Source organism: Lissotriton vulgaris, chromosome 9 (genome assembly GCF_964263255.1).
Source record: "Lissotriton vulgaris chromosome 9, aLisVul1.2, whole genome shotgun sequence".
NCBI lineage: Eukaryota > Metazoa > Chordata > Amphibia > Caudata > Salamandridae > Lissotriton > Lissotriton vulgaris.
Genome location: NC_141697.1, coordinates 1,234,649,563 through 1,234,676,309, shown reverse-complemented (window position 1 = coordinate 1,234,676,309; position 26,747 = coordinate 1,234,649,563). Strand labels below are relative to the sequence as shown.

The 26,747-nt window shown below is 52.8% G+C and overlaps 1 pseudogene; it reads left to right on the top strand.

The window, feature by feature from the left end:
- The first annotated feature begins 24,814 nt into the window (after nt 1–24,814).
- LOC147693139 (18S ribosomal RNA) lies at nt 24,815–25,940 on the top strand (annotated as a pseudogene).
- Nucleotides 25,941–26,747: the final 807 nt, after the last annotated feature.

The following is a 26,747-nucleotide window of genomic DNA, read 5'->3' as shown; positions in this document are numbered from 1 at the left end:
GAGATGGACCTCACCAACCTGATTCAGGAGATGAGACAGGGCTTCGCCACTGTTGTCGAAGATGGATGGGGTCACAGCCCGGCTGGATGCTCTGGTACACAAGGTTGACCGACATGAGGAGCGGATCACGACCGCGGAGCAACGAATATCCGACACCTCCGACATCACCTCGACCCATGCGGCGCAACTGACTAGGATGGATAACTTTCTCCGGATCATAGCGGCAAAGAACGAGGACTTAGAAGCACGCAGCCGCCGGAACAACATACGAATCGCCAATGTGCCGGAATCCACAGATGCAGGCAGGATGGAATTGTATGTTGAGAAACTGCTCAAAGGCTCGATCGGGGAGGACGCTTTCTCACCTCAATTCATTGTAGAGAGGGCCCACCGTTCCCTGGCGCCTGTGCCTCAGCCTGGCCTTCCGCCGCGACCCATCATTGCTCGGCTCCTGAACTACCGCGATCGTGACACTGCCCTCAGGGCGGCCCGAACCCAGAGATCGCTGCAGTACAACGGGGTCACCTTCTCCGTCTACCCAGACTTCACGCCAACGGTTCAGGATGAACGGCGCAAGTTTCTACCAGTGAAGAAAAAGCTACGAGAGGCCCAAATAGACTATGCCCTTTTGTGCCCTGCGAAGCTTCGAGTTACCCATCAGGGTAAGCAAAGATTTTTCACTAACCCGCAAAAAGTGGAGGACTTCCTGAAATCGGTTCAGAGGGCACGCAGAGAGGATCGGGATGCTGCAGACTAGCGGGAGGATGCTGACCTATCGCCAGAGCCACACGGCGAATGATCATCTATATGAACTGCGGATCATGTCTTCTCTACGCCGACTGGCACTCACTCTACTGATCGGACTGCAGACGTTGGGGTGCTTTCTGAACGATGAACCTGCATGGACTCTACACCCCTGTGGTAATGTACACCAAGGACCACTCTCTCGGCCCTAGTCTCCACCGAGGGCGGTTACAGTTTTGGAGCTAAGGACCGGGAAGTGGCTGTGCGCACTCTGTCTTACCCCTACTGGGTGATCCCCATGGCCTTGTTACTGTTTTTGTTGTTCGTGCTACTACAGTTGGGGGTGGGGGGGGAGGGGGGACTGCTGGGGGGGATTGTGCGACCACTGGCATGATTGGGATGCTGGGGTGGGGGAGGGGAAGGTTTTGAGAGGCTTTCATCGACTAGACTATGTGTGTGTATACTGACCTGGTGTGTGCTCTGGCACTGGAAGGGCGGAGGTGGTCACGATACACTGCCCTCTCGGGCGCTACAATGTTCATTGTTGCTCTATCCATGGCTGCTTTGAATACGAATGCACAACTGACTTGCTTGTCTTGGAATGTCCAGGGATTGAATAATGCCAAGAAATGCCGTAATGTTATTGCCTACCTTGATAGACATCATGTTCAGGTTGCCATGTTGCAGGAGACGCATCTGCCCGCACAGAGTAGAGCCACTTTTGCGAGCAGATGGGCCGGAAACCGCACCTTCTCCTCGTATTCGACTTATGCAAGAGGTGTTGTCATTCTCATCGCCCGAAATGTGACTTTTCAAAGAATTGGGGAATTGGTTGACAGAGAGGGCCGTTATGCAGTGTTGTGGGGCAGAATAGGCCGCGGCGTATACCTGTTTGTATCTATGTATGCACCTAATGTTGATACACCTGCCTTTTTTACCACTCTGTGGGGCAAGATTGTGACTGTTGGGGCACGGCACATAGTTTGGGGTGGGGATTTCAACCTGGCGCTGGCGCCCTCATTAGATAGAGCGGATGGTGTTCGCTCCTATAAGCCTAGGGCTAGAGAGGCCTTGGAGGGAGTTGTGGAGGAGGGTGGTCAACTAGATGCCTGGAGACACTTACACCCCCATGGAAGGGAGGGCACGCACTTCACTTTTCACACCCGGACATGGGCACGCTTGGATTACTATTTGATCACCAGGGGTATTGCTGTGGAGCTGGTAGGGGTGGAACATCTGCCGAGAACCTACTCTGATCACAGCCCCGTATTGGTACGGTTCCGTACACCTGGGTGGGAAAATCCGCGACCACAGTGGAGACTACGCCCTGATATTCTTCTCGATAACCTGTTCCGTACTGAGCTGGGGGAGGAGATAGCGGATTTCTTTCCTAGAAATAAGGGATCCGTTGACTCAGTTGAACACATATAGGAGGCTTTCAAGGTCACTATTAGGGGGTACTGCATCTCTAAGAGCCATGAGGTACTACGCAATATCTTATATTCGATCAGCACACTGGAGAAGGAACTGCGGGCGTTAGAACTCCGCATGGTATCTAGAACCGACCCTTAACTACATGCTACCTTTAGAGAAACACTGTCAAGGTATGAGGAGGAGACTGCCAGGGAGGCGAAATACCGGGGTAAACATTGGACAGCCCGTAAATACTGTGAGGGTGATAGGCCTGGGAGGGTGCTTGCTGCTCTCACGCAATCCTCACGAGTGCATAATACCGTACTGGAACTCACTGATGCCTCCGGCTCCACTGTCAGGGACTCAGATGCAATACTGCTCACATTCACAGCACACTACCGCTCACTATACACCTCCACGGCGGGGACGGACGCGCCCTATGCTGCATACCTCAACGATGTGGCGCTCTGCTGGCTCAGCGACGGGGACAGGGCATTCCTTGCGGCACCTTTTGAACTCGATGAGGTCCGCGAGGCCATCATGTCCCTTAAGAATGGCAAGGCTCCGGGACTTGATGGCATACCAGCCGAGTTTTACAAGACCTACATAGACATAATGGCCCCTGTGCTTCGCGAGGTGTTTGCGGAATCCCTTACTGATGGAATACTTCCCTGTTCTATGCGCGAGGTGGTGATCACCTCCCTTTTAAAGCCAGATAAAGATCCCACATCATGCGACTCTTACCGCCCGCTCTCCCTCTTGAACTGCGATGTTAAAATATTTGCTAAGGTACTGGCCACCCGGCTATCGCTATTAATGACCAGACTCATACTGCCTGATCAATCTGGCTTTGTAGCGGGCAGATCCACTTCCCATAACCTTCGCACCCTCTTCTCCTTACTCCGCACGGTTCACCCTGATACACCTGTGGCTGCTGTATTTCTCAATGCCACCAAGGCGTTTGACTCGGTCGAGTGGCCTTATCTCTTTTCGGTTCTTGCCATCATGGGGTTCCCTAAATTGTTTATATCTTGGGTCCGCCTCCTCTATACTGATCCCACGGCAAGGGTGATGATTAACGGCCGCCTGTAACAACCTATCGCACTCACAAGGGGCACCCGGCAGGGATGCCCACTCTCTCCCCTGTTATTTGCTATAGCGGTTGAGCCTCTTGCCTGTCGCCTGCGCCAGCTGCACCGAACTGGGGCGGTGCAGTGCCTTCAGCGGCAAATTGACGTATCCCTTTACGCGGATGACATCACGCTGTACGTTAAGCACCCTGAGACGCAACTCAATCCCCTACTTCGAGAATTTATCATGTTTGGCGGGGTGTCAGGAGTCCACATCAACTGGACCAAGTCACAATTCTTCCCCTTAACAGACGCGGTGACTGACTTCCCTCTCGATTATCCATTGGAGTGGTGTCGTACAGACATTCACTATCTGGGAATACGCATCTCTTGCGATAAGGACGAGGCACTGCGATCCAATTATGGGGTGGCCATAACCAAACTGACTGCCTCCGTGGACAGATGGATCACGTTGCCACTTTCCATGGCCGGGAGAGCATCGCTCATAAAAATGGTGGTGTTACCCCGTTTTCTCTATCTTTTCCTCAACGTACCTTATTTCCCTGGCGCCTTCTTCTTCAAGACGCTACGGATGGAGTTGCGCAGGCTTTTTTGGGGAGGAAAGAGTCCCCGGCTTAAGTGGCCCACGTTGACCCTTCCCTATGACAGGGGGGCATTCAATGTCCCTGATTTTGAGGCATACTACCAGTGTGCACAGGCACACTTCGCCTACCACTGGATGGCTCCTACTCCCTTCATGCCACATATAGCGGTAGAGGACTGGATAGTGCACCCACTCCCGCTCAACGAGCTGATACATTGCCCTGAGTCCTCCATAACCACACGGAATACTTCAGTTTTCTGCACCTTGGATGCGTGGCGCCGCATAACTAAAAACTTGTCGTGCCCACTGCCCTACTCACCCAGGTTGCCGCTTACCTATCACCCAAAGCTTACCCTCTTGTCAGAACCGGGTTTCCGGTGCCTCTGTGCTGAACTCCATATTACTTGTTGGGGTGACTTGTTCTCTGATGGTCACTTCAAATCGGCAGAGCTTTTCTTTAACGCACATGAGCGTACTCCCCTCGAGCTCTTTTATTATATATGCTTGTGTGCGGGGATGAGGGACATCTTACCCGAATATCCTGACGAACCCGAGGTCCTACCTCCGCTACACTTCCTATTAGGCTCGCAGGACGGGGCACACTTCGTCTCTGGACTCTACTGTCAGCTTCGTGGCGCTGCTCCAGTGCCGGAATCCAGTGCTCGGCTCCGCTGGTCTACTGAGCTTGCCACCGAGGTGTCCGACGAACAATGGCACCATTGCTGCGCGCTCACTTCCCGCATCTCTGCCAGTAGTAGATTAAAAATCATTCACTATAAATTCCTTCAGCAGGTGTACTACATGCCGGTGCGGAAGCGTAGATTTGGGCTGACTGACGATGACCGATGCGAGCGCTGCCGTGCCATCCATGCTGAATTTCTTCATCTGGCGTGGGATTGTTCCCAGGTGGCATGCTACTGGCGGCAGGTGACGGAGGCTCTTGCGGAGATGATAGGAGAACCAGTCCCTGCGGACCCTCTGGTAGCCCTCCTCGGGTACACGATGCAGCTGCCTAAGGATTGCAGGAAATTCATTGACACATCCCTACTCTTGGCCAAGCGGCGAGTTGCGTGCCGATGGGGCAGAGGACGGGCGCCCAAATTCAAGGACTGGCTTACTGATATGATATACTGCCAAGATCAGCATACTACGTTTGCTGAACTACTGCCTCTTTCGTGTCGTCCCAGTGACATCTGGGATCCACTGGTGCGCTATCTGCTCACGCGCTCGGATGATAACGCTCAGTCGGACAGTCAACCCGCCCTGATATAGAACCCAGTCTTCTATTCTGGACCTAGCCGCAGTCCCTGCTTAGACACATAAGCTCCTTTGTCTATACCACCGGTGTCCCCACACGGTAACAGACATTTTAGATTGCCCCGCCTGGGCTGGCCTGTTGCCCCCCCCCCCCCGCTCTCTGCACATATGTACCCTGTGCCATACACACCACACGCTCTCGCATCCTCTGCGGGTGACACTCCAAGGCTTTGTACACCTTTTACACACAGCCATTGCTGGTTTCTTTTATGCTAGGGCAGATGTACCGGACACAAGATATCATACCCACCTCTGTTTGCCTGGGATGCCATGCCAGAACACTATCACCTATCCTACTACACAGCCGTGAATTGCCTCTTAGTTGCTGCCCAGTTGGGGTGTTTTGTTCGTTGTTTTACTCTTCAACAAAAAGGAGGAGAAACTGTCCTCGAAAAAACTCTGTTCTACTGCTGCTCATCCTTACCTGCCCTCCAACACCGCCTATGGAACTAACTTTACCTGTATGTGTGACGTGCCACCGGTTCCATGGCTGTGTACTGACCATACTACTCTGCTGCCGGCCTCCGGGTTGTGGGCACAAGAAGCTGTGTAATGCAAGTCATCTTATGCAATAAAGCAGATTTGAACCCCCCCCCAAAAAAAATAGATTTGTTTTCAATCAATCTACCCATCTTTGCTCTTTTTCGAACAATGTTCTCTCAGCATTGGTAGTTTTGTCATGTAGCATTTCAATCACAGTCCACCCGAGTTCTTCTGCTTCGTGACCATACTCCGTGAAATGGGCACATAATTTCGTGGTGATCTTTTTTGCCTTGATATTACTTTTTTGCTCCCCGATTCTTGTCTTTACTTTTCTGCAAGTCATGCCAATATATTTCTTTTTGCAGGGGCATAGAATCATGTAAATTACATGAGTCGAGTTACTATTAGTGTGTTGTCTTTGAGTCCAGAGCAGTGAATCTGTAAGTTGTAGAGATTTAGTTGCTGTTGTTAATTTGCACACTAGGCAAGAGCCGCAAGTGTAATGGCCAGTAACTGGGGTCCTGTCTGTGTTCCTTGTTACTGTTGCATTCAGTTGTTTCTTAGGTCGTGTGTGCACGAGCATATCTCTTAAGTTTCGTGTTCTTTTGTTTGTGAATCTTGGTTTAGGCCAATTGAATTTGCCTGATGTTAGTATTCGCCAGTTTTTGTCAACTATTTTTTGCACTGCGTATGTAGCTGGGCAGTATGTTGTAACACATGTTACAAGATCAGGGATTGATTCTTTTACATTGGTTTGTAGGAGACATTCTCTCTGCTGATGTTTAGCTCTTTTCTGACATTTCGATATAGTTGTGGGTGTATAATCACTGTTCTCCAATTTCTGACTCCGTTCTCTGGCCTGTACTTTATAGTCATTTTCTTTACGGCAATTTCTTTTTAGCCTTAGAAATTGACTATAAGGCAAATTGTCTCGTAAAGGCTTGGGAAGGAAGCTTTTGTATGACAGGAGACTATTTTTAGCTGTTGGTTTGTAATAAGTTCTTGTCTCAATTTGTCCTCTTTCAATGAAAATTGTAAGGTCAAGGAAGTCTATGCTATTTTTGTCAGATGTAAAAGTAAATTTCAGACATTTATCTCTTTGGTTCAGCCACTCAACAAAATTGATGAGGTCATTGTCATTTTTCCAAACCATTAGGATATAGTCTATGTAACATTTTCAATATAAAATATTGGTAACAAATGGATTTGTGTCAGTAAGCACATGCCGTGATTCAAATTCACTAACGTACAGACCTGCTACTGATGGAGCAAAAGCGCTCTCCATGGAAGTGCAATGGCTTTGCAAGAACAGGGTAATTATTAAGTGCTGTATATACACCCCCCCCTTTTTTTTGTGTATGTTTCTCTTACTACAGGTACACAATACCTCCTTAGAAACTAAAGTGGTAACACAAAATCCACTGTGACTGCTACACAAATCGTGTGAGTACAGTTCCATTTTGAGTTTGTTTGTCCTGACGAATGCCCCCTAGACCCGGCTGGACGAGGTGGGGCAGAAACATGTTGACAAGTTTTTTTGAACTTTTAAGCGGTATAATCAGACCAAGTAACTCAATCTGTGTGTATACCCGACATTTTTTACAACAAACCTCATCTTTCTGCGATTGCTTTTAAATATTGCCACTAACTTGTTTTAAAATTATGCAGGTGCTGCTATAATCTTGCTTCTAGGGGTGAGCTGCCGGCTGGGGCTGATCGTGTTCTCGCGGGCTCCCAGCGGCAGCGGGCGCCATCTTAGCTTGGGCCGAACTCTCCATCACAGCCCTGCCACTCCCCCGCCGCTCCGCCCCTATTTAAACAGGCATTATGAGGCAGCGCAGCGGACGAGCGCAGCGGGCGCAACGGAGGCGTGCCGGAGTTGCGCCTGAGTTAAGCCCGTCTGCGCCCGTCCGCGGCCGATCGGGGCCAGGGGCACGAGATACTACCGGTTTTGTCACGTACTCACCATCTCAGTTATGCCTGCTTTGGGCCCCAGGCTCCATCGACCCCTCCACAATGACCTATCTGATACATCTCGGTCTATACACCCCCCTCCCTTCCCGAGATTGCATCACATCTAGCCTCACCACCCTCCACTCTTCCTTCTGCTTCCCCCTCACTTCCGGCTCCTCCCGTTCCTTTATTCTGCACTTCGGCCACACTCCTAAACACCAGGTCTGCAGTTAATCACCAATACGAACTATTCGATTACATCGACTCCCATGAACCAGATCTCTTATTCTTAACCAAGACCTGGTTCAAGACCGACTCCCTGCCCAACGTGCTTGCCGCCTTACCATCTTCATATTCCGCCATTCGAGCGGACCGCCCAGAAGGCAAGTGGGGTGGAGGAGTGGCCCTAATAGCTCGTACTAATCTTAACTTCCAAGTTCTCCCTTCTCTCCCTTCCCCCCCTATCCCCGATGTTGATCACCTCGTAGCCCGTTCGACCTCCCACCAGTCTCCCCTCACTATCGTCTTAATCTATCGCCCCCCCCCCCCCCCCAACCCACTCCCTCATTTCTTTCCAATATCCAGACCCTCCTGGCTACCCTGGTTATTAACAACTCATCTGTACTAGTTTTAGGGGACCTCAACTTTTGGCCTAACGATCCTGCCGAAAGCCTTCAATCAAAGGAGTTTACCAGCCTTATGAATAGTTTGAACTTCTCGTCGCTCATCCATAGTCCCACCCATATACATGGTCATACGCTAGACCAAATCTGGTCACTGAACGTCCCATCCACATCCCCCATAATATCTCCATGTTCGTGGTCAGACCATTCCACCATCACGTTCTCCCTTGCTCTAGCGCCCCTGGTCAAACGCCCGCTTCCCAAAAACACCTGGGTTCAGAAATGGGGCAAAACAGACATGCCTTCTCTCTGCTCAGCCATGGCCAAAACCAGCCCTGACTTATCCGGCCTTGCAGCTACCTCCCAGTTGGCCGCTATCAACAACTGGCTTACTGTGGCGGGTGATGAATTCGCTCCCTTAAGGCGGCTAACAGTCAAACGGGCCCACGCTGCCAATCGCTGGTTTACTCCCGACCTCAAAGCAAAGAAACTAGCTGCAAGGAGGGCCGAGCGAGTTTAGAGGAGAACTTACTGCCCCGCACAAAAGTCTACCTATCTGTCTGTCTTACAAATTTACAAAAAGGGCATTCTTGAAGCAAAAACTGAATACTATACCAACAGGATAATGACAGCTGAATCCCAATCGAAGGAAATCTTCTCCACCGTCCATGAACTAGCATCATCCAGCAGAGCCACGGTCACCATCCCCCCTTCCCAGCCCCTCTGCGACTCGCTCAACGAGTTTTTCATTGACAAGGTTGTCAAAATTAAACGCAACATTCCCCTGCCCTCCCCCACATTTGTCAACCCCTCCCCACCCCCCACAACCCTCAAATTGACCAACATTCCATTATTAACCTATGACACACTCCTTCCTTTGTTTCATCGGGTCAAATCAGGCTCTCCCTTGGATTTTGCCCCTGCTCGTATCCTCAAGGAAATCTACTCAGCCTGCCCCACACCACCTTTGACCCTTCTAAATGATTCACTTACACATGGTACTGTCCTCAGCCCACACAAATCGGCGGTTGTTATTCCAATCCTAAAAAAACCTGACGCCGACTCATCCTCCCCCTCCAACTACCGCCCCATTTCCCTCCGGCCTTACCTTGCAAAAGTCCTGGAAACCCATGTTACCACCATTTTGAGCACCCATGTTGAGGCAAATCATTGCCTCTCCCCCTGTCAAGCCGGTTTCCGTCCCCTGCACTCTACGGAGAAAGTGGTCATCTCAGTAATGGACAAACTGCGTGAAGGTATCGACACCAACCTTCCGCAAGCCTTGATATTTCTAGACCTGTCCGCCGCTTTTGACACGGTGGACCATTCCATCCTCCTCAACCGTGTCAGGGCGGCGGGCATAGAAGGCTTGGCCTTCTCATGGCTTGAGTCTTTTCTCTCTGGGAGAGCTCAAGCGGTCCATTTGGCTGGCTTCGCCGCGGCCTCCCGCAAGGTAGAGTGTGGGGTCCCCCAGGGCTCATCACTTTCCCCCCTTTTGTTTAACCTATACATTTCCCCCTCATTTTTATGTTAAAGCAACTGGAGGTCACCGTGTTCAACTATGCGGATGACCTCCAGCTAATTTTCAACCTGTCCCACTCATCTTCATCCGCCCTGAACGTCCAGACAGTAATGACGTTCATTCAAGATTGGATGAACTGCAACCACCTCAAACTCAATCCGGACAAGACCGAGCTGGTCCTGACCGGAGGTGGTTGCCGTCCATGGTCCCCCTCTTTCTGGCCCCCTTCCCATGGTGCCCCCCACTCCCTGTACCCTAAGTAAAAACCCTTGGGATCCTTCTTAACTCTCAACTCACTGTCCACTCACAAGTTGGTTCCGTGGTTTCCTCCTGTTTTTTTTCCCTCAGAATAATCAGGAAAGTCTCCCGTTTTTTTTCTCCCTCTGCTCTAAAAATAATCGTGCTGGCCATGGTACTGTCTCGTATAGACTATGGCAACATAGTCTATAACGGGGCCCCTGCCTACGCGATCCACCACTTGCAACTGGTACAGAATCAGGCTGCCCGCCTGATCCATGGCCTGCCCAAATACCACCGGACCACCCCACTACTCAAATCATTACATTGGCTCCCTGTGAAAGAACGTGCCCTTTTCAAACTCGGTTGCCTCACCTACCAGGCCAGATCGGGCACTACTCCCGAATTCATTTGCTCTGCCATTAAGCCCTACCTCCCAGGCAGAGAACTTCGCTCCACTCATTTGGCCCTTCTAACCATCCCCCGTTTTAAAAAACAGAAGGCGGGTGGAGCGAGATTTGCTGTCTTGGCTCCAGCCTTTTGGAACTCCCTCCCGGCTACCCTGCGCACCTCACCTTCTTACCTCCAGTTTCGGAAGGATCTTAAAACCTTCCTTTTTATGCAAGCCTACTCGACTTAAATCCCTTTAGCTGCTGCCGTCCACTGCTCACCACTAGCGCCATGAAACCGCTGGGTAAACGAGCGCTGTATAAATGTTTTTAAATTTAAATTCAAATTATTATTGGCAGGGTACGCCCATACATAGGTCCCTTGCTCACTTTGCCACCGGATTCAAGCTGGCCTGGCTGAAGAGGGGTGCTACCCCGAAACCAGTCCCAGGATGCTTGTTTCTGGTTCATGGAACATAGAAGACCTGGCTTGGCAGTTCAGGCTGGACTGCGTATGGCTGGGTCCAACTGGGGTTGCGAAGTGAGTTAAACCATGATGGATTCAACCCAGATCTGTGACTGGGGTGAGTGTCTGAAAAGTTGCACCGCTCCAGCCATCATCTGCTTGTGTTTTCTCAGTGTTACCCAGTGCCTGCAGCTGCAGGGTTTTTGGAGTTACCACTTGCCTCTTGGTAGATGGTTATTGCTGTTGGAGACAGTGAGAGCAGTGCCCCGTGGCGGAGCTAGGGCTTATGCCGCCCGTTGGGAAAGAATGTAGGAGCGAGGGGTAGGGGGTGCTGGCGTTTCCTGTGTTTGCTGCCCATGATGGCTGCAGGTAAGGGGTGGAGGCGTCAGCCCCCCAAAACGTATGCCCCTTACTACTACACTGCCAGTGTTGCTTTATGGCAGCTGTAGTGCTGCTGGCTGACGCAGATTGGCAAAGAACAGTCTAAGCGAATTGAATAACAGTAACACAGAGGACTTTTCCTTGCATGCGGGCATGCCATCTAGTTTTATCACAGCAGTTCTAATACGTGAGGGGAGATACTCCAACAGCTTATAAGACTACAAATCAAGCACTCTTTCTGCGGAAGCGCAAAGCTTCCTTCCAGTAAAATGCTGTACTCTGACTAGCCAATGTGTGGGTGAAGCCAAAGTCCTTCTCTCTGCGGTACTTCTTGCAGCTCTTTTTTTGTTGATCCCATAAGGTCTGGCAATGCGCCGTCATACCACACCTAAAAAAAAAAACCTCCATACCACTTACATAGATGAGACCTCTAAATGCATAGCAGGATGTATCACTGCTTCAGTCAATTTGAGACCTCTCCAACATCGTCAAAGTTAATAATGCACCAATGTCTTCACTGCAGTCAAAATGATGAAGCTTACTAACCCGTCATTTCCTGTGACAGATGTTTTTATGTTTAGTCTGCAACTTTTTTCAATTCTGAAATAGCTTTTTATTTTGCAGAGTCAACCAATGTTGTATTATGTAGCCTGCTCTCTAATGTTTGAATTGACAGCACTAAATCTAGTCTCCTCATGCCAGCTTGCGCCTTTCGATTGGCAGGTGGTGCGAGACATGTACTTAAGTAAGCTGTAATCTGAAAGAGACTATTATTTATGGATTCCTTACCTTAGAATTACCCCAGGCGTCAGACTGGATCTGGAGAGTCTTTTTTCAGCAGTACCCCTGTGCGTTGGTAGGTGGCGTCAGTCGAATCCATGTTCGTTGTTGGCATCGTGCTCGCCGGAATGATGTCGCAGTATCTACTTATACGCCGCCCCTGTGTGCTGACGTCTGTTCTTTCTTTTACAGTGACAGCCAGCTCAGATCCGGAGAGAGCGGTACCAGTCTTTTACTAGTTTTTTTTACTTTCTGTCAACTTCTTTTTTTTTTTTTCTTTTCAAGTCATTCGACTCCTGGTGCAAGGGATGTCACAAGTTGATGTTGGCCACGGACCCACATCTCGTGTGCCTCTGGTGCCCGGAGTGCGACCACGTCCCGAAGTTTCTCGAGGCCCGGCAATCTGCTCCGTGCTGATCAATGTCCCGGTCGAGAGGCAGGTTGCGGGACCGGTCCCGGAGCCACCACCATCACTTCTCTTCGAAGTACCCGGGTAAGTCGAAGCACAAGAAGAAAGCGAAGAAGAACAGTCTCTCTTCGCCTTCGCCCCATCCGCCAGCCTACGCAACATGGGATGCGGAAGGTAGTCATCCAGCTTTGCCTGCGGAGGCCTGTTTGGTCTACAACAACCCTCCCTCCCTTCCTTTCCAGGAGCCGGGGCAACCCCTGCCCAACTTTGTAGCTTTTACGAAGCCCTCCACTCAATCTTTGGGTAACCCGACTCCGCTGGCGCCCCTACAGGTCCTGCTGACTCAGCTGGGGGTTCTAGGCCATTCATGCCTTCGGCTCCGGCGCCACAGGGCCCCCAAGGATCCAGGCCTGGATCCGGATTGGCGCTGGTCGACCTTACGACACCTCCTCTGGTACTGAATCTATTGACGACACCTCTGCCCCCTCCGACTCTGGTTGTCTTCTCAGCCTGGCATCGACCCCGGCCTCCCCCTCAACATGAACACTGAGCCGGACCACGTCTACCGACGCCGGTACCAGCGCCAACCCGTACCTTTTGTACCCCTGTTCTATCCTGGCATTCCTTATCACCCTGAGTGGCAGCTAGAGGAGGGTGAGGAGGACTGGGAGGGGTCTGTTGACTCTCCAGCAGACCAGCTGGAAGAACCAGACTGGAGAGAGAAACTGGGTGAGTCCAGTGGTCTGGATACTTCTCCAGTCCTTGGTATGCTTTCTTCCCCTAGCATGGCTAGAGTGGAGCGAGCCTCCTATGCTGTGTTGTTCAATAGGGCGGTTGAGGCCTTGAATCCTGAGCTACCTACTGCGGCACTCAGGACTACCCTGACTGAGGTGCTTCGACCAGCAGCTGCCTCTTTGGAGCCCCTGCTGGCATTCAATGAGGCCCTCAGACATCCTACTGGGCACTTGGTCCAAGCCAGTACAGAGGCTCCTGAGGATAGGATGATTGCCCGACGCCGCCGCCTGTCTTCTGGCGACCCCAATTTCTTCTCCCAACACCCTACTCCTGAGATCTTGGTCATCCAGGCCTCGATATCTAAGGGTGCTTTCCCTACTGCTCCCCCAGATAGGGAATCCAAGTAGCTGGATCATCTTGGGAAGATGTTTTCTTCTGCCAGCTTAGGACTGCGGTCGGTGAACACAGCATGTCTCTTGGGCTGTTGCACCCACTCCGTGTGGGACACCGTTGCGCAGGTGCTGCCACAGTGCCAGGAGGAGGCCCAGGCAATACACTGCAGTGCGGTTGCAGAAGGGAGGGACGCAGCAAAGTTTGCCATACTCTGTGGCTGAAATCATCCTGCCTAGCGAGTCAGTGGTGTCCAATGTCCGTAGCCCTAGGACGCTTTGCCTGGCAGAGGTCCACTGGCTTCCCAGTGATGTCCAATCTACACTTTTGGGCATTCCCTTTGATGGCTGTCGCTTGTTTGGTGACAAAGCGGACAACTGCCTCGAGCTCTTCAAGGATTCTAGGGCTACGGCCAGATCCTTGGGTCTCGTTGCCACCTCTTGCCCCATGCAGTCTGCTTTTCGCCTCTTTCGTGGCTACGGAAGGGTTACCCCACCACTTTCCACCCAGAGTCACTGGACCAACTCACCGGCCCCCAGTGGCGTGGGTATGGTGGCCAGTGGGTGGGCCAGGCCACCAGTGCCCCTCTGCAGCAGCCTCCAAAACCTCCTAATCTGACCTTTCAGGGCCAACCGTTGCCAGTGGGCCGCAGGATCCCTGACGACCTCGCCCACTGGCAAGCTTTCACGTCAGACAGGCGGTTTTTGCAGATAGTCCAAAGGGGTACTCCCTCCCCTTTGAGACTACCCTTCCATCCATACCACCTACACTCCATCGCATGTTGGAGGATCACTTGGCCCTTCTCCACCAGGAAGTTACGGCTGACTTGGCCAAGGGATCTATGGAGCGAGTCCCTGCCCCATAATAGGTTCTGGTTATTACTCCCACTACTTTCTGGTCCCCAAGAAGGACAAAGGCCTGCGTCCTATCTTGGATCTCTGGGGCATCCACAGCTGAGATGTTGGCTCTGGTCCTATCTGCCCTCAACCCTGGAGACTGAATGGTAGCGTTGGACTTGCAGAATGCCTATTTCCACATCCCTGTCTTGTCCGCCCACAGGCGTTACCTACGGTTCACGGTAGGCTATGAAAATTTTCAGTTTAAGTTGCTCCCCTTTGGCCTTTCCAGAACCCCTTGGGTGTTCCCAAAAGTGATGGTGGTGGCCGCAGCTCATCTGCGCAGATCAGGGGTTCCAGCCTTCCCCTATCTCGACGACTGGCTGTTGAAGGCGGGGTCGCCCAGTCTCCCACTTCCAGACTATGGCGGACCTCCTGCATCTGCTGGGGTCACTATCAACGTGCCAAAGTCGCACCTGATTCCCTCTCAGAAGCTCCTTTTCATCAAAGCGGTTCTGGACACAGCGCAGTTTCCGGCTTGTCTTTCTGAGCAGCAAGTCTGGAATATTCAGGCTAATATTCCGATGTTTTAGCCTCTATCCTGTGTTTCGGTGAGAATGACCATGAGGCTGCTGGACCTCATGGCCTCCTGCATTCCGCTGGTGGATCGCGCCATATGCGGGCGCTGCAGTGGGACCTGAAGTTCCAGTGTGCACAGCATATGGGAATCTTTCAGATTGCGTCCAGATCTCGGAGAGCATTGCACACCAATTCCAGTGATGGCTAACAAACCAGGATTGGATCAACGGCAGATTCCTCTCACTTCCCCAACCAGAGTTCACAGTGGTGACAGATGCATCACTTCTGCGGTGGGCGGCCTCATGGGGGAGGCAGAGATCAGAGGCCTCTGGTCTCCGGAAGAGTCTGGGTTCCACATCAACCTAATATGTCTCTTACCGATATATTGTTGCCAAAGGTAAGTTACTTGTTCCTCTGAAAGAGACTTAGTTATGGATTCCTTAACTTAGAATAGATACCCCAGCAATACCAACCCTAGGGGTGGGTCTGCGAACCAAGTTCACACCAGGGAGGCCTCAAGAACAGAGTGGCCATAGAATCAGTCTCTCTGGACTTGGCTGTCCTCCCATTCTGGACTACAACAGCTAACCAACTCTTTTCAGAGCTATGGCACCAGTGACATCATTCAAAGCAGGTCCAGTAATCCTGAAGGTCTGCCTCTCCTGCGACAGTAACTACCTAGACACTTTCATTTTTCCTCCCAGGTTCATGTTTGGCCAGGAAAAGACAGCAGCATTTTCCTCCCACCAGGAGTCCATCACATTAGACAGGTGGGTCCTACAGGTTGTCCTAAGGGGCTGTGCCCTGCTCTTCCTTTCTTCCAAACTACTCCCCCTTCCTCCACACTACTCCCCCTTCCTCTTACACTGGGGTGACTTTCCAGGAGCACTCTGCTACACTGATGCAGGAAGTCGGCTTTCTGTTGTTCAAGGTTGCCATTGACAAGCTGCCAGACTTTGAGAGGGACATGGAAGCTGTTTACACTTCTTTCTTAGTTGCAAAGAAAGTTGAAGGCCTCGGGCCTGTTTTCAACCTCTACCCCTTTCTAAGGACAGATGCTAATTGCTCACTCTGGCTCAGATCTGAACAGCTCTGGATAAGAGGGGGGGGGCTAACTGTTGTCCTTGGAATTGACAAATGTGTATTTCTATGCGTCATGCTCTGCAGTTCCTCAGGCATTACCTGCTGTTCAACGGAGGATAGAAACCCTTCCAATGTTTTATGTTTCCTTTAGCTGTACCCTGACTTCTAAGGGGGTTCATGAAAGAGCTTGTGGGTATCACTGTCCATCTATGGAGGTTGATGGTTTGTTGATTACCATTCCTCGATGACCGACTGCTATAAGACCAGCGTGTTGCAGTCAGTCATAGACATCCTTCAGATGGTGGCAAACTCCTGACATTGTTGGATTTTACCATCAATCAGTCTCGCGTGAGTCTCATGCAGAGGGTTCCATTCATTGGGGCAATTTTAGACACAGAGGCTTTCAAGGCCATTCCTCGACCTCATCTCAGCAAGCCCAGCACAATCATGATCTGATTCTGCTGTTTGAACATCAATCCTGGAATAAGGTGAGGATGACTCACAGGTTTCTTGTTCTCTTCTTGTGTATCTCCCAATTCCAGATGACACATGCAGACCCTTCGACCCCAGTGGGCGCACAGTTGGGGCTGCCTCCCGAACTCCATCCAAATGTTGGAGATGTTGAAGGATTTGAAGTGGGAACCTCAGCAACCTCTTGCCGGGGTCCCTGAACAGCAGAGCAGACAAACTAAGCAAGCATGGTCTTGCAGACTAGAGGTGGCGTCTCCATCCAGGAGGCTCGGTTCTTCTTCAATCAGTGGGATATAACGTGGCTATAACTCTTCATGCGTTGGCCTTTCCTCCAAGCTGCTCATTAGGATGCACATTCTGGCTGTAGTGTGTGTATGTATCTGGTATTTTTAAAGCACAAACGAATCACCCCTAGGGGTCTCAAGGTGCGGGGGGCCTTCAGGGAGATTAAATGAGCTACTGCCCAGAGTCCCAGGGTGCAGAGCTGAGCTGCCACCGGTGATTGAACCGTGAGTCCTGTGCTCCGGAGTCAGCCGCTCTGGCTGCTGCCCACACCTTTCTCCTGGAAAGATGGACTCCTGTACGCCATTCCACTGCTACCTCTCCTGCCCTGGTTTCCAAGAAAGATCAATTTACCAACAGAGTTGGTTGATGTCACCCTTGAAACAAGATGCCTTTCCACAAAGTCTAGCTACGCTGGGTGCTAGGACAAATGTGTTGTTTGTTGTACCTGGAACACCGACCCCATGCAATGCAAACTTTCTGACCTTTCTATGCTTGCTCTTTTGTTAGACCAGCAAGGCCTTGTGGTCTGTACAGGTAATGGTCATTTATCAGGCCTTTCCAAGTTTTCTTGACCAACTATCTTAATTTTTTTATTTTATGTTTTTAGTTGCCACTTGTGATGCACTATACAAAAAGTGAGACTACTCTGTTTCCACTAAACTATTTTGCTTGTCTTAGTGGTGCTTGAAGATGGTCTTAGCTTTTCTCATGTACATGGCTCTTGAGACAATGCACCGCTGTTCTTTGTCTGTTCAAGCCGAAAAGTCTTCCTCACTGTGATTCTCAGAACATTGGGTGACTTGACTTAGGAGCAGCCTTAGTACAGCCTCCTTATACCTCATCATTTCCGGCAAACTAGCACTGACCACCAGGGTGGCCTTCATGCTAAAGGCCGTGATGCCCCTCTATGCTGGCTAATCAATTACTCTGCAGGCATTTTTTCCCCGCCTCACCCTTCAAAAGAAGTGCAGAGATTTTATTGATCTGACCCTAATATGGCTACAAGTTCTTACATCCATAACACATTTGTAGTTTGTAATTTGCATTTGTATAGCGCGTTATCACCAACGGTCTCTAAGCGCTGAGAGAGAGGAACCTGCTCTGGATTACTGGTGGGAAGGCAGTACTTTACTGTGCGCCCCAGGCTTCCTTAAAGAGAATGGTTTTGAGTCGTTTCCTGAAAGGAAGCAGGGAGTGTTCCTTTCGGAGGTTGTCGGGGAGTTTGTTCCAGATCTGTGGGATGATGGTAGAGAAAGCTCTGCCTCCAAGGGATACCAGGCGAGAGCGGGGGCAGACTAACATCCTAGCTTCCGAAGATCGAAGTGCTCTCGTAGGGGCATAGTTGGTTAAGCCCTTTTTGATGTATTCCGGAGCCTTGCCGTAAACAGCTTTATAAGCAATGCAGAGGCCCTTGAATTTTATCCTTTGCCTGATGGGAAGCTAGTGAAGTTGGCGCAGGAGGGGGGGAGGCATGAGTGCGACCCGGAACCTTGAACACTAAACGGGCCGCGTCGTTCATGATGATCTGGAGTCTAGACAATTGGTAGTCTTGGAGTCCGAGGTAGAGCGAGTTTCTGTAGTCCAGTCTGGATATAATCAGTGCAACTACCACTCGTTTAAGGGTTTCGACAGTGAGGAGAGGGGCCAGTTTCCACAACTGCCTTAAAATTCTTGAGCAAACCCCTACTATTGTAGATACCTGTAAGGCCATAGTTAGTTTATTATCGATCTTGATGCCCAGGTTTTTAACGGCCGGGGCAGGCTCGGGGTATTTGCCCAACTCTGGTGGCCAGAAAAGGCTATTCCAAGGGTTGGTGTCGGTGGTGACGGCCAGTACCTCAGTCTTATCTGGATTGATTTTGAGGCTGTTGGCCGACATCCAGCGAATTTTGAGTTTAAGGATGTTCTGCACTCTGTAGTGGGCGGATGTCGAGTTGTCGATCTGGATGATGATTTGGGTATCATCTGCGTAGTTGTATACTTGGCACTCCAGCTGGTTGCGTGCAGCTATCAGGGGTTGGAGATATGCATTGAACATGAGGGGAGACCATGCCGATCCCTGTGGGACTCCACATAGAAGAGTACCCGGCCTAGACACCACATCACCCAGCTGCACTCTGACAGCGGTCTTTCAGAAAGGATGTAAGCCATGACATGGCTATGCCCTGCACCCCAAAGTTAGACAGCCGCCACAGGAGCAGCTCGTGGTTTACAGTGTCGAACGCTGCTGACCAGTCTAAAAGGATCAGGGCACAGGGATCCTTAGAGTCGGCCCGTAATCTCAGTCCATCTAGTACTGCCAGCATCACTAGTTCTGTACTGTGGTGCGCCCGAAAGCCTGCCTGATTAAATTATAGGAGGTGGTTGGTCTCCAGATGGTGTGCGAGTGAGGCGAGTACGTGCTGTTCAAGTACCTTGGAAAGGAATGGGAGCTGGGATATTGGCTTAAAATTCTTTAGGCTTTTAATATCGGCCCTGGGTTTTTTCAAGAGCGGGATCACACGTGCCTCCTTGAAGTCTCTCGGGACCGCTCCCGTTTCAAGGGAAGAATTCAAGAGTGATAGAATCTCGTCTTCAATCCCAGGGAGGGCCATCCTATAGGTCCCAGGTGGACAGGGATCTGCTGGAGAGCCAGACTTCACGTACCCTAAAAGTGGGGTCAGGGCTTTGTGCGAGAGCAAGGGGGGAATGAGGTTAGGGTTTGCTCCACAGGAGGATAGATTGGTAGTGGATTTAATGGGCATGGGAGCCTGGGGGTATTCTCAATTGTGGTCAGGAGATCCTTCACTTTGGTGGTAAAGAAGGTTTGGAACTTATCGCAGTCTTCTATGCCAAAGGAAGGCTTCTGCTCTTTGACCGGTCTAAGTTCTTTCAGGACTTTAAACGTTTCTTTTTGCATGTTGTGAGCAGATGAAATTTAATTTTCATAGAAAACCGCTTTCCCGGTTTGAATAACGTTTTTATAAGTGGCAAAGGCTTCAAGATAATTTGAGAGGGCAATTGGGTCGTATGCTTTCTGCCAGGCTCTTTCACCTTGGCGAAGCTGTTGTTTTAGACTGTGCAGGTTTTCATTGAACCAAGGGGCCCCCTTCCCCATGTCTCTGATCTTTTCCCTGCGAGCGGGTGCTAGCGTGTCGATGGCACTGTTTAATCTATTCCTGAGGGTGCTATATTGTGCATTGGTGTCCCCAGCTGGGTGGTCTGGTGGACGAGATTTTCTGAGGGTAGAGACGAGGTCGTCCACCCTAATTTTGTTCCATCTTCTGATTGTTCTCCAGCTGGGGGGTGGTGAGTCCCTGCTTGGGGGGTTGGATGGTGCCATAGATGATTAGGTGATTGGACCAAGAGCATGGTCTGATAGCCTGGGGGGCCGATGAGGGGCAGTGAGGACCACACTAGGTCCAGTGTATGACCTTTTGCATGGGTGGGACCGGTGACGTATTGACAGTCCCAAGGTGGTCAGAGCCTCATCTAATTGGTTGGCTTGGCTCTCTTTGGGGGATCCTTCCCAATGGAAGTTTAAATCTCCCAGTATAAGGAGGCATTGGTAGCGTGTGCATAGGTTGTGTACCAGTTCCGTCAACCACTTGATGAATTTGGGTGGTGTTTTTGGGGGACGGTACACGACCAGGACGGTGACACACGCTGAGGGAGAGTGGAATTTAGCCCCAAGTACATCCGCCCCTTCAATGCTTTCAGTGAGGAAGGTCTCAGCCTTCAGGGAGTTTTTGTGAAGGATGGCCACCCCTCCTCCTCGTGTGCTGCCTGACCTGTTGTGATGGAGGGCCGCGTAGTTTGGGGGGAATGGATGCTACAAGGTCCGAGGTAGATGAGTCCTCGAAAAGGTCTCTGTGATTCCTAGCATATCGATTGTTTCGTCTTGCAGTAGTGTAAATACCTCCAGGTGGTGTTTTTGTAGTGAGCGGGTGTTTAGTGAAGCAAAAGTGAGGGTCAGGGGTTTTTGTGGGCCAGCGGCTCACAGCGGCTTACCAGTGTCCCTCTGGATAGAAGGCCTCAGTAGCCCTTCGGATTTAAGACTGGACGCTACCCTATTATCCAGTGTGATTGATGGGCATTTCAGGAGGTGAAGGTCTGCCCAGGAGTATGTTAAGCCTCTGGCAAGGGACCATCACATCATCAGCTCTTTGTGGATTTATCTGGAGCGAAGTGAAAGCCCCACAAAAGAGGACCTGTCGAGGTGGATAGTCATTTGTATCACAATCTGCTATGCACTGACCGAGAAGGAGCCCCTTGCTCATCCCACCAGGGCCAAAGCCACTGTAACAGCCCTTGTACAATGGGTGCCAGGACTAGACACCTGCCAGGCAGAGACGTGGTCATCAGCAGATACCTTTTTGAAATGCTACCGCCTTTGTTGCTAGAGTTCCAGATTACGACTGGTTGGGCTGGGCGTAGTTTGCGTAGCGCCACTACGCACACTATGCAGAATTTTGGGAAAAAAACTGTGGAAAACGGGGGCGCATCCTGAGTGTCCGTGTGCCCGGGACAGGGGTCCCTCGTGCCTGGGCAGACTCCCTGATCTCGCCGGCCTGGTTGGATCCCCGAAGCCCTGGATCCCCGAAGCCCTGGATCCCCAAAGCCCTGGAGCTCTGCAGCCCCGGAGCCCTGGGCCCTGCGGCCCCCAGAGCCCTGCGGCCCCCGAGCCCTGGAAGGGCAGGCGGGAGCCCTCCCGCTGAGGCTTGGGGCAGTCAGATTGGCGTCATGTCAGTCCCGGCCATCTGGTCGCACCTTTCCACTCGGCCATCTGGTTCCCAGAAAGAGGGGTAGCCTTCGTCCGGATTACTAGGGGCAAGGGTATGCCCGGACACCCTTCCGGGGCTTGTGGTTCCCTGCCAGGGACCAGATGAGCGATGACTGGGCAACACCTCCCAGGCGTCCGGGGCTCCCTCCTCCAGCCCGCGGAGTGGCAAAGTACCCGGGACGGGCTCCAAGGGTCCCGGGCAGTCCTCCCCGTGCCTGAGGCCCAGCGTGGGGTTTCAGAGCACCCCCTGGAGCCCTGGAGCCCTGCAGCCCCGGATCCCTGGAGCCTTGGAGCCCTGCGGCCCCCGAGCCATGCTGCCCCGGAGCCCTGGAAGGGCAAGCGGGAGCCCTCCCGCGGAGGCTCGGGGCAGGCAGATTGACGTCATGTCGGTCCCGGCCATCTGGTAGCACCCAATGCTTTCCAATGGGGCGACCAGATGGCTGGGTTTCCTTGGAAGTCCCGATAAAGTGCCATTCGCCTCCCAGATCCCAGCCAGAGCTCCAGGAGGTCGGGCACGTTGGTGCCCTGGGTCTCCACAGTCACTCGGCACGCACGGGTTCCCGGAAAGAGGGGTAGCCTTCCTCCGGATTACTATGGGCAAGGGTATGCCCGAACACCCTTCCGGGGCTGGCTATTCCCTGCTGGGGTCCAGATGGACGATGACCGGGCCACACCTCCCAGGCGTCCGGGGCTCATCCTCCAGCCCGCAGCATGGCAAAGTACCCGGGACAGGCTCCATGGGTCCCGGGCAGTCCTCTCCGTGCCTGAGGCCCAGCGTTGGGTTTCAGAGCCCCCCCCTGAGCCCTGCGGCCCTGCAGCCCCGGAGCCCTGCGGCCCCGGAGCCCTGGAAGGGCAGGCGAGAGCCCTCCTGTGGAGGCTCCGGCAGGTAGATTGGCGTCATGTCGGTCCCGGCCATCTGGTCGCACCTTTCCACTCGGCCATCTGGTCGCACCCAATGCTTCCCAATGGGGCGACCAGATGTCCGGGCTTTCCTGGAAGTCCCGGGGCGATCATATGTCTGGGCTTTCCTGGAAGTCCCGATGAGGTGCCATCCGCCTCCTGGATACCAGCCAGGGCTTCAGGAGGTCGGGCATGTTCGCGCCCAGGGTCCCTTGAGCTTTGCAGTGCGCACTTGTTCCCAGAAAGAGGGGTAGCCTTCCTCTGGATTACTAGGGGCAAGGTACTCTGGGACCCCTCTTGGCCTAGCAGTCCTCAGCTGGCAGCTGGACTGGCCAGAATGCCCCCCTGCCCCGATGGCCCTGTGGAGTGCGGCCTCCCCACCCGGGGCTCCCTCCTGGGTCCTCGCGCGTGGCAGGGTGCCTGGGACAGGGTTTGGAGGGCCCGGGGAGGCTCCCCCTGCGCCTCCAGGCTCGGGCCCCTGGCTCGGGCCAGGGGCCCGTCTGGGCCCTGGGTCGGGTACTCGGGCCCTGGGCCCTGTCCTCGGGCCTGCCGCACTGCCAAAGGCCCGGGACGGGGTTCCGTTGTGCCTGGGGAGCCTCCCCTTGCTTGGCTGGGTTCAGGAGCTACATCCGAGGCCCCTGAGGGCCCCGGGGAGGGTGGCCTAGTCAACCCGGGCTCTGTCCTGGGTGCCCGGGATGGTGTCCCGCAGGCCCGGGGAGGCTTCCCCTGCGCCTCCGGGCCTGCGAGACCCAGCTGGGACCAGGGGCCCTGCCGGGCCCCGGGTCGGGTGCTCGTGCCCTGGGCCTGCCGCACTGCCAAAGGCCTGGGACTGGGTTCCGTTGTGCCCGAGCAGGCCTCCCCTGCTGTCAAGGTGTGCGCAGGCCCCCGGCCAAAGGGCCTGTCGGGGGCCCCCTTGCAGCCTCCATGGCTGGGGCCCCAGGCCTCTGGTCCGCCATGCCCCGGCGCCCGCTCACTCCTTCGTTGGGGCACAGGGTGTCCAGATGGCTTCCCTTTCGTGCCCAGCCATCTGGTCGCCCAGATCCCCTCTGCCATCTGGTCATCCTCAATACTTTTCTATGGGGTGACCAGATGGCCGGGCTTCCCTGGAAGTCCCGATGGGGTGGCATTTGCCTCCCGTATCCCAGGGAGGGCTCCAGGAGGTCGGATACTTTCGTGCCTTGGGTTCCCTCTGTCACCTTGAGTGCACGTTTTACAAGAAAGGGGGGTAATATTCCTCTGGATTAATAGGGAGAGGGTCAGTAAGACCTCCGTGAGGTCTGGCGATTCTCAATCAGGGGAAGACAGTCCCGGGGCCCGCCCGCCTGGGACCCCAGGGGCCCGGGTACACTCCTGCCTCTCAGCCCCTTGCCGATGGTCTTTTTTCTCTGAGGTTTCTCAGGCAGACCTCCGTGAGGTCCGGCCATGCTGAGAGGGGGAAGGCAGTCCCGGGGCCTGCCCCCAGGGGCCAGGGGACACTCCTGCCTCTCAGCCCCTTGCCGGTGGTCCTTTTTTTCCGAGTTTGCTCAGGCAGACCTCTGTGAGGTCTGGCCATGCTCAGAGGGGGAAGGTAGTCCTGGGGCCCGCCTGACGGGGCCCAGGGACGCTCCTGCCTCTCAGCCACTTGCCGATGGTCCTTTTTCTCTGAGTCTGCTTGCCCTGGGGGCGGGCAGGCAGGCAGGCAGGCAGGCAGGCAGGCAGGCAGGCAGGCAGGCAGGCAGGCAGGCAGGCAGGCAGGCAGGCAGGCAGGCAGGCAGGCGATGCTAAGCAAGCATATCCCCTGTGCAGGGCGGCCCGTCGGGGGATGCCCTGGCTGTACTCTGATCGATAGGACACTCTCGGTTCGTTTAGGTATGGACTGCTTGGCCAGCCTTGGCTGTTGTTTCAAGCACAGAGATCCCGCCCCGCATGGACCGTTCAACTTGAGGGTTCACCCTACCCAGCAGAGCGAAGGCCGAGCGGCCCCAGCAGCTCGTGTCCCCCAGTGGTCTGACCCGAGTGGAAGGGGTCGGCTGGCGCCAGTCCCTTGGATTCTGCTGCCCAGCAGGTCCGAAGGCCCAGCGTGTCATTCCGTCACCCCTCTCTGCCCAGCACATTTCCACAGCAGCTCGGAACGACCGTTCTGAGGGGTGCCGGTGCCGCCAGGCTCCGGCACCCCTTCCTCCTCATTCAGGCTGCGCCTCGGCCTGCCTCTCCCTCCCAGGGGAGACGGCTGGTCCTGCCGGTGCCCATGTGACCGCACCTCTCCATGCCCCTCCACCGAGCCCTCCTGCCCCGGCGGGTGGGCTCCTTCCCCAGGCAGGCTCCCGAGAGACGGAGGGGTGTGTGAAGGTTGCTGGTCAGGGAGATGGGCATGCGGCTCCCGACCCGGTCATCAGGTGCGGCTACCTGGTTGATATTGCCAGTAGCATATGCTTGTCTCAAAGATTAAACCATGCACGTGTAAGTACACACGGCCGGTACAGTGAAACTGCGAATGGCTCATTAAATCAGTTATGGATCCTTTGATCGCTCCATCTGTTACTTGGATAACTGTGGTAATTCTAGAGCTAATACATGCCGACGAGCGCTGACCTCCCGGGATGCGTGCATTTATCAGACCAAGACCAATCCGGGCTCGCCCGGCTGCTTTGGTGACTCTAGATAACCTCGAGCCGATCGCACGTCCCCGTGACGGCGACGATACATTTGGATGTCTGCCCTATCAACTTTCGATGGTACTTTCTGTGCCTACCATGGTGACCACGGGTAACGGGGAATCGGGGTTCGATTCCGGAGAGGGAGCCTGAGAAACTGCTACCACATCCAAGGAAGGCAGCAGGCGCGCAAATTTCCCACTCCCGACTCGGGGAGGTAGTGACAAAAAAATAACATAAAAGGACTCTTTTGAGGTCCTGTAATTGGAATGAGTACACTTTAAATCCTTTAACGAGGATCCATTGGAGGGCAAGTCTGGTGCCAGCAGCCACGGTAATTCCAGCTCCAATAGCGTATATTAAAGTTGCTGCAGTTAAAAAGCTCGTAGTTGGATCTTGTGATCGAGCTGGCGATCCGAGGCGAGCTACCGCCTGTCCCAGCCCCTGCCTCTCGGCGCCCCCTTGATGCTCTTGACTGAGTGTCCTGGGGGTCCTAAGCGTTTACTTTGAAACAAATTAGAGTGTTCAAAGCAGGCCGGTAGCCTGAATACTTCAGCTAGGAATAATGGAATAGGACTCCAATTCTATTTTGTTGGTTTTCGTAACTGGGGCCATGATTAAGAGGTACTGCCGGTGGCATTCGTATTGTGCCGCTAGAGGTGAAATTCTTGGACCGGCGCAAGACGAACGAAACCGAAAGCATTTGCCAAGAATGTTTTTATTAATCCAGAACGAAAGTCTGAGGTTCGAAGATTATCGGATACTGTCGAAGTTCCGACCATAAACGATGCCGACTAGCGATCCGGCGGTGTTATTCACATGACCCGCCGAGCAGCTTCCGGGAAACCAAAGTCTTTGTGTTCCGGGGAGAATTATGGTTGCTGTGAGAAGTTGGCCTGGTATATGATGTTCAGTATTCTAGTGAACACCTTGCACCAGTCCAAACAACCCTTATGGTTATCATTGTAAAGTCAACCTTATAGACCAGCTATCCTAGAGGTAGCGTGGACAGAACAGTCTTAGGCTAAAAGACTCTTGATGGCGTGTAAAGCCAGCTGTTTTACCATATGTAACCCCTAGAATACCAAATGAAAGGACACCACACAGGATATATATAAAATATATATGTATTTATTCACTAACACACTCCTCTGACTTCTTTAAGAGGTTGGAGGCAAAAGCACATAACAAGATACACTTAGAAATACTTTAAATAGCACAATTTACAGTTAGGCCCTAGGGGCGTGTAAAACCATATACTAAGTAAGTGGTATAAGAACAACAACTTGGGAAAGGAAGAGGCCTAGGGAATCGCTGGGGCTACACTAAACCAGCTAAACACTAGGCCAAAAGTTGGGGGCAACCATAGTCTGGTATCTACCTTCCTACAGCCGTTACCTCCCAGTTGTCCTGCCGGTAACTGCCTCTGAAGTGCTAGACTCTGCGTAGAGAAGCATATAGAGACCGGTCAAACATGGTTCTATCATGGCAGCGAGTGTGGTAGTGAGAAATGGCAAAGCAAACAAACCCAATTCCAGATGGGGTAGTTCCTGGAGAATAAAAACCCCGTTAAGATGGCGTAAGGAGGTGCTGTCTTTCCCAGAAATCATTAACCTCCTCACCGAATTTGACAAACCAGCACTAGCTTCCAACAATGCAATGAATAACAACGATCAGATCAC